This window comes from Pelophylax lessonae (genome assembly GCF_965119305.1).
Source record: "Pelophylax lessonae genome assembly, chromosome: 5".
NCBI classification, from domain to species: domain Eukaryota; kingdom Metazoa; phylum Chordata; class Amphibia; order Anura; family Ranidae; genus Pelophylax; species Pelophylax lessonae.
Genome location: NC_138772.1, coordinates 292,481,828 through 292,493,155, shown reverse-complemented (window position 1 = coordinate 292,493,155; position 11,328 = coordinate 292,481,828). Strand labels below are relative to the sequence as shown.

Below are 11,328 nucleotides of genomic sequence, written 5' to 3'. Positions count from 1 at the left end.
AACTACATATAAAAGACCGACCAAAAAAGGGGTTTTAGAAGGAACAAACAGAAGATTGCTATATAATAAACTGGTCTAATAAAAGGTCAGTACCTGGATGTTAGTAGTAATGGAGCAAACGGCGTCCTCTCAGCACCACAGCCAGCAAACAAATGCGCTGGCTGTGTGTTGCGAGAGGTGCACTATAAGAGTGCTTGCCGATTAGTAGAAGGCATGTATCAGCTGGCTTCAAAGGGAAGGGCTTCCCGGAACGCTGGTGCCGAACCCGCCCACAAACAGCATGCGTCACACATGACGCAACGTGGGCTGGAACGGCATCTGCGCTCCACCGACACGGGGGTCAGGGCCGGAAGTGTAAATGCACTGTGGCTCCCAATTGGTCCAAGCTGAACCGCAAAGGGAACAGAAGATGGAAAATAGGACCAAACTACCACGCAGGCAGCGCGGTGTATGTCTCCCCGTGTCGGGACGCCCACCGAAGGAGGGACACAACCCGGAGTCAACACAGATTGCTGAAGGGGATTTACAAAAGCCAAATTAATTGCCGAATTAATTTATAATGCAAAAAAATATACCATAATTGTATAAATCAAAAAAATAATTAAGGATTGTAATTATTGCATATACATGTCAGCAAGGACACGACCCGCAGATGTAGACAATTGCAGACACTAGGATACAAAAGATGACAGGGTCAACATACAGGGAAGAGAAATGTGCATACAGTGTATGTCAATATTGATGAAGCAAACATCAAAAAGCATGCATATATATTTTTACATGACAATATCAAACATATAATTTTTGTATTAAAAAGAATTACATGTTATACAATATGATACAATATAGATATACTTGAGACCAGGGCAGTGGAACCATATAAGCATGTGGACACTAAAGATAATGTAATGTTATATGAAAGCCCCGAGTATGCTAAGGGTGAATGGCCGTCTGGTTGGGAGGGAGAGAATTAGATCTCCATTCCTCCAGAGTTAAAACCCTCAAGAAAGGGCTTGAACGATAGGGATCCATTAAGTCCTGGGGGCTCAGTGACCCTGAGCAAATAGATCCACCTTAGTTCAAGTTGGAGGAGGGACTTTATCTTATTTTTGTTTTTTTTATATATTTTCTTATATATCGATCTATTTATTCATTAGAGTACCGTTTGAACCATCCCCTGAAGAAGAAGCAAATTTCCTTTGGCTTCGAAACATGTTGGGTTTCAGTTCAGACTACTGTGGTTGATTTACCTGTCTCTCCTCCTCGCCTGTATTGTTTTTAATCATTATATTATATTTCTATGTTTATAAATAAAATTATTTTTTCAATTTACTTTTCTCATATATTCTATGTGCCTGTAAAGTCCCAACAAGGGGAACCCCATTCTTTGCCTAGTATTATTAGGGATGTGGCACACATAAAGCGCTAGGCTTAAGCACCTTTCCTATTCATTTTTGGTAGTAGATACCGCCCCCGCCGCTTTCTTTAGCCTACCGCTTACTTTTGGTTTTTGCTTTGCAGTTTATCCTAGAGTTTACCCTCTAAAAAACCAAATATTCTATTTGTTTACTATTCTGATTATTTGATTTCTTGTTTGACTTTCATAATGACACAGGACACCATTCTGTCAGGTCTCATCGGGGATAGTTGGAATAATCTCATGCAACAATATCAACAAGATTTTGAGGGCAATGAATTTATAGAGACAGAACTGTCATCCATGTTTTTTCAATTGTCCAAAATGCTAGAGAAAAAATCGATGTTCTTCTGGAATATAAGATCTTTCCAAGAACACATAAAAGAAAATGTCAGCCCTTTTGGCCTAAGAGCCCAAGTTTTTCCGATACTTGAGGACCCAACCCCTTCTTTTAAAATCAAATGGGAACAAGCTCTACAACAATGTTTGGTGGCTCTTATGAATCTCCTCATTGAGGAGTATTCATTAAGAACCACGGAGCTAGACAAATATATAGCTTCTACATGTGAAAAATTAAAAAGGTATAAAAGTCACATTACTTTTCCCCATCGGGAAGCAAAATTAAAACAACAACTAGACACTTTCAACAAAAACACCCTTGTTAAGAAACAAAAAATTCTCAAAAAGGACAAAAACACTTATCTACAAGGCAAGGCTTTCCATTGGACAAATAACCAATATAACATTCGACCACCTAATAGGGACACTAATGCCCCAGCACCTCAACAAACAACTAAATTACCACCTTTTGCGAAAAACCATAAAACACCAATGGAACGCACCAAGCGACCCCATGCGTTTGGTCCAGATCCAGCACCTAAAAAGTCTAACACCCAACCTCAACACAAAGAGGGATTATCCCTTTTTCCTACACCATCAATATCTGCACTGTCTAACATCCCCCCTTCACAACAAGTACCACCCTCTACCAATTTGTCCAATTTACCTACACATCATTCCTCCATCACTCATCTAGATGACCAAACTTTTTTAGATGTGGTTCACCAACGAGCTTCACAACTCACACCTGCACTCCCATCACCTCTCCCCCTCACCTAACCCCCTCCATTGTCACTCCCCATTCCCCCACTAATGTAGCACAAGATAATGTGGACTTTTCAATCATCAATTTATCCAATTACAAATTGTCTGAATCTGAATTATCCATATTACAAAAAGGTCTTAATTTTTGCCCCACGAATAACATCAACAAATTTGATTTTATTAAGGATCTCCATTTATTTGCCCGCAAACTAAATTTTAAATACATGTACCACAAAGGCAAACAAAAACCACATGAACAGGACTCTATCTTAGACACGTTAATTACTCTCCTCGAAGAAAACGAGGATCTTATAGATCGTGTGGACCTTCCCTCTTTACTCGCTGGTATCCCGTCTGAATCCAGAGAACAAAAGACAGCAGGCACTGATTTTCGTAAAAAATCTGATGCCTACCCTCCTATTCAGAATGCGAATATCAACGCATTTTTAAAAATAGTGTCAAAGGAAGTTGAAAAATTAAACACACGTCCGTTATCCCAACCCAACATCTCTCAAGCACAAAGAGAGGCGATTAACAACTTGGCAACTAATAAATCTATCACCATCAAGCAGGCTGACAAAAGGGGGGAACATTGTGATAATGGACAATACCCAATACATCAAAATGTGTACAAATATTTTAAATAATATTAATTGGTATAGGCTTATCACACCAGATATAGTTACCAAGTATAACTTGGAATTTTATCAGTTGGTGGATACTGCCTACCTTAACAACGTTTTTTCCAAAGATACTTGGAATTTTGTCCGCACCAAATTCCCTGTCACCCCCACATTCTATGGCCTCCCAAAGGTACACAAAAGTACTACTGACCCTCCCGGAAGACCGATTATCTCGGGATGCGGATCTATTACAGACAACGCAAGTAAGCTAGTTGATGCATATCTTCAACCCCTTGTTCATAAGTTACCTTCCTTTACAAAGGACACTATTCATTTCATCAACAAAATTAAGGACCTCTGGATACCCCCTACTGCGATTTTAGTCACCATCGATGTAGAGGCCCTCTACAGCTCAATCCCCCACTCCAGGGGTATTGCAGCTGTGAAGCATATTATATCTGGTCAAAGCCCACTGGATGCCTATGGTGAGTTTATGTTGGACTTATTGTTGCATATCCTCATGCATAATGTGTTTACATTCAATGGTTCCCACTACCTCCAGGTACAGGGGGTAGCGATGGGCACTTGTTGTGCCCCGTCATATGCCAACCTGTACCTGGGGGAGTGGGAACATTTTCTTTTGGATGACGACACAATGACGATGTACACTGGTCACATCCTCTTTTGGACCAGATACATCGACGACGTGTTCCTCATCTGGGACGGTCCTACAGAATTCCTCCAAGCCTTCTTAGTTCATTTGAACAAGAATGACTTTAACCTTTCATTTACAATGAATATGGACTCTGATCGGATTACCTTCCTCGATGTCGAGATTACACGTAGTGGAAATGAAACCCTACAGAGTAACCTCTACCGCAAACCCACCGCGGGAAACACAATATTGCATGGATCAAGTTTCCACCCCACCCCTCTACTTAGATCAATTCCTACCAGTCAGTATCTGAGGCTAAGACGAAATTGTTCAGACCTCAAACTGTTTCAAGCGGCTGCTGACGCCCTCCAAAAACGTTTATTACGTAGGGGTTATTCCAAGAAATCGCTAAAACGAGCTTATCAACGAGCCCTTAATAGTGATAGACATGCACTATTAGCTCCAAAAACACCAGTGAGTCTTAGAAAGGAGGACACAATAAGGATCATAACTCCCTATAATCAACAACACCAAAAAATTAGACGCATTGTCTCCAAACACTGGCACCTATTGGCCTCGGATCCTATATTGGGCCAATATGTGTCAGATACACCTAACTTCACCTACAAAAGGGCTCCAGCATTGAGAGACAAAATAGTTCGTAGCGAGTTTCGCGACACCGATATGTCCACCTGTTGCAAATATAGAGGGACATATATGTGTGGCAATTGTAAATACTGTGGCTACATGTTTACACAAAGATCCCCTATATTGCCCAATGGAGATGTCCACCGACCTAAGCATTTTGCCAATTGCCGCACGATAGGCGTGGTTTATCTCCTACTTTGTTCTTGCCAGTGTTTTTACATTGGTAAGACCAAACAGGAGTTTTGACAACGCGCGTACCGCCATCTTTTAAGCATGAGGAAAGCGGACCCTGAGTTACCTTTGGGTAGACATGTGGCTACTGTACATGCCGGTAAAATGCCTAAGGTTAAGTTCTTGATTCTTGATCGAGTCCACCCCGCCCCTAGAGGAGGGGACTGGAATAAGTCCCTCCTCCAACTTGAACTAAGGTGGATCTATTTGCTCAGGGCCACTGAGCCCCCAGGACTTAATGGATCCCTATCGTTCAAGCCCTTTCTTGAGGGTTTTAACTCTGGAGGAATGGAGATCTAATTCTCTCCCTCCCAACCAGACGGCCATTCACCCTTAGCATACTCGGGGCTTTCATATAACATTACATTATCTTTAGTGTACACATGCTTATATGGTTCCACTGCCCTGGTCTCAAGTATATCTATATTGTATCATATTGTATAACATGTAATTCTTTTTAATACAAAAATTATATGTTTGATATTGTCATGTAAAAATATATATGCATGCTTTTTGATGTTTGCTTAATCAATATTGACATACACTGTATGCACATTTCTCTTCCCTGTATGTTGACCCTGTCATCTTTTGTAACCTAGTGTCTGCAATTGTCTACATCTGCGGGTCGTGTCCTTGCTGACATGTATATGCAATAATTACAATCCTTAATTATTTTTTTGATTTATACAATTATGGTATATTTTTTTGCATTATAAATTAATTCGGCAATTAATTTGGCTTTTGTAAATCCCCTTCAGCAATCTGTGTTGACTCCGGGTTGTGTCCCTCCTTCGGTGGGCGTCCCGACACGGGGAGACATACACCGCGCTGCCTGCGTGGTAGTTTGGTCCTATTTTACATCTTCTGTTCCCTTTGCGGTTCAGCTTGGACCAATTGGGAGCTGCAGTGCATTTACACTTCCGGCCCTGACCCCCGTGTCGGTGGAGCGCAGATGCCGTTCCCGCCCACGTTGCGTCATGTGTGACGCATGTTGTTTGTGGGCGGGTTCGGCACCAGCGTTCCGGGAAGCCCTTCCCTTTGAAGCCAGCTGATACATGCCTTCTACTAATCGGCAAGCACTCTTATAGTGCACCTCTCGCAACACACAGCCAGCGCATTTGTTTGCTGGCTGTGGTGCTGAGAGGACGCCGTTTGCTCCATTACTACTAACATCCAGGTACTGACCTTTTATTAGACCAGTTTATTATATAGCAATCTTCTGTTTGTTCCTTCTAAAACCCCTTTTTTGGTCGGTCTTTTATATGTAGTTTGCATCCTATATTGGCCCTATTGCCCTCTTTATGTTGGGCTACTTTTGGCACACCTTTTGTCATAGTGCTATAAATCCTTTCCTCTACCTATTTACTATATATATAGATATGTGGCTACCTTACATGCCGACATTCATTAATATACAAATCTCTTTTTTTGCCTATTTACTACATATATCAACCAATTTAGCCCTGATCTGTCTACCTTTCAGACCGGCGCTACCTATGTCCTTGCTATTCACCTATGTTTAAAGGCTGCTCCTGGCTTCTTCAAATTAAGGACTTCAGACGTCCATTGATTGTGGGCTACACACCTGATCTCAACAGCTGTTGGTTTACTGACCAGTACATTCATCTACCACCTTCCTTATTGCATTTGGTCGCAAGGACACTCGCATCCACCAGATGTTTTTAATCATGCAGGCTACCTGAGCACAGTTATTTTTCAACCCTGTGAGTACTCGCTAACGTCATCATAATTATTATGTAAAACTTTAAGAGTCATGTTGTAATGTTTTTTTTTTAAAAAACCTTTAAAAAAATTTTTGTTTTTTTTATATATTTTCTTATATATCGATCTATTTATTCATTAGAGTACCGTTTGAACCATCCCCTGAAGAAGAAGCAAATTTCCTTTGGCTTCGAAACATGTTGGGTTTCAGTTCAGACTACTGTGGTTGATTTACCTGTCTCTCCTCCTCGCCTGTATTGTTTTTAATCATTATATTATATTTCTATGTTTATAAATAAAATTATTTTTTCAATTTACTTTTCTCATATATTCTATGTGCCTGTAAAGTCCCAACAAGGGGAACCCCATTCTTTGCCTAGCGTTTAGAAAAATGATTCCCCTTTAAAATGGAAAAACGCGAATGCTTAATGCGGGTCATCACGTTCGGACACGTTCGGACGCGTTCAGATGCGTTCGGTCACGTTTTTGCATTTGAAACGCCGGGAAACACACGTTCGAATGCAAATAATTGCGTTCTAAAAAAAGTCCCTGAACGCAACTGCCTGCAAATGACTGTAAACGACCTGGTGTACATGGACAGATAAGATAAAATGTAGATGGGTTCAGGGGCTTCTGAAAAAAACGCCCAACTGCTCCTAAACGGCCATTTCCAGCGTCCTGTGTACATGGAGCCTTATAGTCTTCGAGCCTAGAACAGTTTTGTCTGAGTCGGCAGAACTGTCCTTTGGGGATGTTGTTTGTCCATTTGTTATAATGACAACTCTTGTAATGTAACAAGGAGTTGCCAGTGGTGGGTTTATAATAATTCTTGGCATGGATTTGGTCTCTGATATGGTATAGTTATAGTTCAAGGAATGCTAATTTTTCAGAGTCAATGACATGGGTGAAAGATAATCCATATGAATTGTTACATAGTTACATAGTAAGTGAGATTGAATAAAGACAATAGTCCATCCAGTTCAACCTGTGTAGGTGTGTGTGGCCGTAATCATCTTGCATACCCCTGAATGTTCTGATTCTTGAGATGTACGTCTAAGAGTCTTTTGAAAGCCACCATTCTTCCCGCAGAAACCACCTCTTGTGGTAGAGAATTCCGCAATCTTGTAGCCCTAACAGTAAAGAACCCCCCCTTTTTGCCTGAGGTTAAAACGCTTCTCTTCCAGTCGCATTGTATGCCCTCTAGTCCTCATGCAATCCTTCCGACTGAATAGCTTTTTTTCTATGCTGAGATCACCATTGAGATATTTATAAATTGCTATCATGTCCCCTCTCAGGCGTCACTTCTCCAGGGAGAATAAATCAAGCGATTGCAGGCGCTCTTCATAATTAAGGTCCTCCAATCCCCTCATTAGTTTAGTTGCCCATCTCTGGACCTTCTCCAGCTCACATTCCCTCCTGAGGACCGGCGACCAGAACTGGACAGAATACTCCAGATGTGGTCGGACCAGAGTTTTATAAAGTGGTAGGATTATAGTTTTATCTCTGGAATACATCCCTTTCTTTATGCATGCTAATATTCTGCCGGCTTTGGCTGAATTAGTCTATCCAACTTAGTCTATCCTCTACCAGGACTCCCAGATCTTTCTCCATTTTTGATTCCCCCAAAGGTTCCCCCCCTAAAGTGTATTGTGCTTTTATGCTTTTAGTCCCCAAGTGCAAAACCTTACACTTCTCCACATTAAACCTCATTTGCCATGTCGTTGCCCACTCCGTTATTTTGTCCAGGTCATTCTGTAGGATATCTGCTTCATGCTGTGCAGTTATTGCCCTGCCCAATTTTGTGTTGTCTGTAAAAACTGATATAGAGCTACTGATCCCGTCATCAATGCTATTTATGAATAAATTGAACAGGGTTGGTCCCAGGACTGAGCCTTGGGGGACCCCACTTACCACCTCAGACCAGTCTGAGTATGCGCTATTTATTACTACCCTTTGGACACGCCCTTTTAGCCAGTTCCGTATCCAAGAGCAGACCTTGCGGTCGATGCCTGCAGACCTTATTTTATAAATTAAGGCGCTTGTGGGGAACTGTATCAAACGCCTTAGCAAAATCCAGGTACACCACATCCACTGGTCTGCCCCTATCTAGCTCACAGCTCACCTCCTCGTAGAATGTTAAGAGATTGGTTTGACAAGAACGCCCATTTGTAAACCCGTGCTGGTTACTGCTGATGATGTTGTTGTCTTTAGCAAACTCTACGATATAGTCCCTTATCATCCCCTCCAGAAGTTTACATACTATCGATGTCAGACTGACAGGCCTATAATTTTCCGGGACATGCCTCTGCCCTTAATTGTGATTGCAATGTTGTACAAAATCACTAATGGTGTCTCTGGGCCCATCCCAGATGATTAAAATGTTGTCTATGTACCTGCCATAGAAGATGAGATGTTTAGAGTACGAGTTGTTAAGCCATATTTGTTGAGACTCCCACAAACCCATGACTAAGCTGGCATACGAGGGCGCAAAACTTGCTCCCATGGCTGTCCCTTTAATTTGCAAATAGAATTGGTCATCAAAAATGAAATATTTGTGAGTGTGGCAGAATTTGGTACATTCCAGGATGAAATGGGCCTGCTTTTGGCTCATGTAGGGGGCTTCTGGCTCATGTTCCAACCCTTCAGCTCCCGGGCCAGACATGCTTCGCCTCCATCTTCTGGGAAATCAGCTTTTGGTGCTTTGGGTTAGCTGATTTGTAAGTATGGGGTTCCTGTATAAGGGCCCTCAATTATTTTTTAGACAATATTTACCTTCATGGCATATATTCTTAAAATTATATTTTATCTTATAGACACATTGTATATGCATCCACTCCTGAAGAAGCGAGCAGTAGCTCGCAAAACGCGTTGAGTTTTAAAGATATCTGTGTATTATCCTGTATCCAATTGTCCAAAATATTTCAAGCATCAAGGTACCATGTATTTATCAAATCGGTTTGGCATTTATGTCCATGCATTTTCTGTATGATTATTGTTATTCACTTTCAATAAATTTAGAAGCCATGTTTACCTGATATACATCTATTGGCCTTATGTGTTCCCCTCATTTAAAGTCCCAGGGCAAAATCTTGTTTTGTTTTATGTATCTATGGGGATGGAGACCACATTTTTAATTTTAATTTATTTTATTGTTTTTAATAAAGGGGTTCTGGTTCAGCATTTGGACTCCTTTTGAAGTTCACAGACTCTGCTCAAACCGAAACCCAGGGCTCTTCTGCTCATTCCTAGTCATAAGGAATGCCTGAATATAATATCCTCTACAGTATTTGTTACCAGTACAGCACAGAAGGGACTATCATCCCATCAATTGCTTTTTAAGTGGCATTAAACTCAAAACTTGCAATTTTATTTTAAGATGTGAAAGTATAACATCTGATTATATTGTATGTTGTTGTTTTTATCTCAAATGTTGTGCTGTGGCTGTAATTACCTGTTGATTTTGCTAGTTTTCTGTTCATAATGGGTGAGCTGCACTCTTCTGTGTTGCCCATATTGAACTGTATTTGCTCAAATTTTTTTTAAAGCTGTGAACTCCTCTTTCCTCCACAGCAAGCTGCCACATGTAACACTAAAGCAGGACTAGCAAGGTAAATCAAGGCTTGTGATTGACAGCTGAACATTTTCTATTTGCTCAGATGTGTATCATTGCTATCTAAAAGAATATGTAGGTGGAGCTCTGGTATCACATGTTTGAGTTAAAGTGGTTGTAAATCCTTGCCTTTACCCAGTGAAATGACTGACCTCAGGTGATACACAGAGGCGAAACAAATCCCCCAACATAAGTTGTACCTGTTTATTTGCATCAATTTGTCCAGAGATTAAAAGGATTTTCACATACTCACAAAGCAGAGGGCAGGGAGCTGCAGTTACACACTGAGATTTAAAAGCTCATTAGAGGGAAGGGACACACCTCCATCACACAGAACACAGGAACAGACCTGGGGCTGTCAGTCACAGGCTATGTGTTTGAGGTCCCTCTCCTGTCACCTTTTTAGCTCTTTGTGTCAGGAAAACTTGTCAAAACTGTCTCATGCTGGGGCGTGGCACATGGCAGCTTTAGAGCGGAGCTCTGGAGCCCTGAGAGAGACCCAAGCGACTGCCCAGCACACAAGGCACCGATCGGCCTCCTCCAACACCTGATCAGACACCCGACGATCCCAACTACTTTCTGACAATGTCACGGAAATGGCAGGGAGAAGTTAAACCGAAGAAATGAACAGCATACTTCCACAGGCCTATCAGTGAAGGAGGTCAAGATGGCACCTGCCCCCCGGCCCCCTCCTCCAATACACACGGCAACCACTACTCTGAACTCCCTGATGAGGCACCCTGGGCCGATTGAGGTACTGGGGGATCCACTATCTTCTCCACAGTCCTCCCTGCTCCAGCCCAGCCAAAGCCAGGATGAGACTGTACACCACAGCTGCAAACACTGGGGTAAGTGTTGAGCTATCACCAGGTCCAGAAAATACAGAACTCCAATCCCCCATAGCCAGCTTCCCCACTTCCACTAACCAGCCTGTACTGGACACTCAGCTTAAAGAGTTGCTCCTCTCATTACACCGCTCCCTGCATGCTGATTTTACTAACATTACCTATAAATTCTCCAAAGAAATATCCATGATAGAAGAGAGAGTAAACCAGGTGGCACACGCTATTACTGACATTCTGAAAACAGCTAATGACCTCATTGATGCAAATGAAGAAAATGAGGAAGATAGACACTCAATGCATGCAAAAATCACAGACCTGAAGGATCGCTCGAGGTGAAATTATTTAATACGTAGGGGAATACCCGAAACTGTGACCCCCCAAGACCTCATGCAATTTGCCAAAGAGCTTTTTCACTCACTCATACCTAAACTGACCCCCTTGGAGCTCACTATAGACCAAATTAACCATATACC

The 11,328-nt window shown here is 41.8% G+C and overlaps 1 pseudogene across 1 annotated transcript; it reads right to left on the bottom strand.

Moving 5' to 3' along the window:
- Positions 1-2,615: 2,615 nt before the first annotated feature.
- LOC309556487 lies at positions 2,616-9,011 on the bottom strand (annotated as a pseudogene). Its single transcript has 3 exons — positions 8,718-9,011; positions 7,087-7,327; positions 2,616-2,632 (listed from the first exon to the last, which is right to left on the bottom strand). The product of its transcript is annotated as an uncharacterized misc_RNA (transcript).
- Between the last annotated feature and the right edge of the window lie 2,317 nt (positions 9,012-11,328).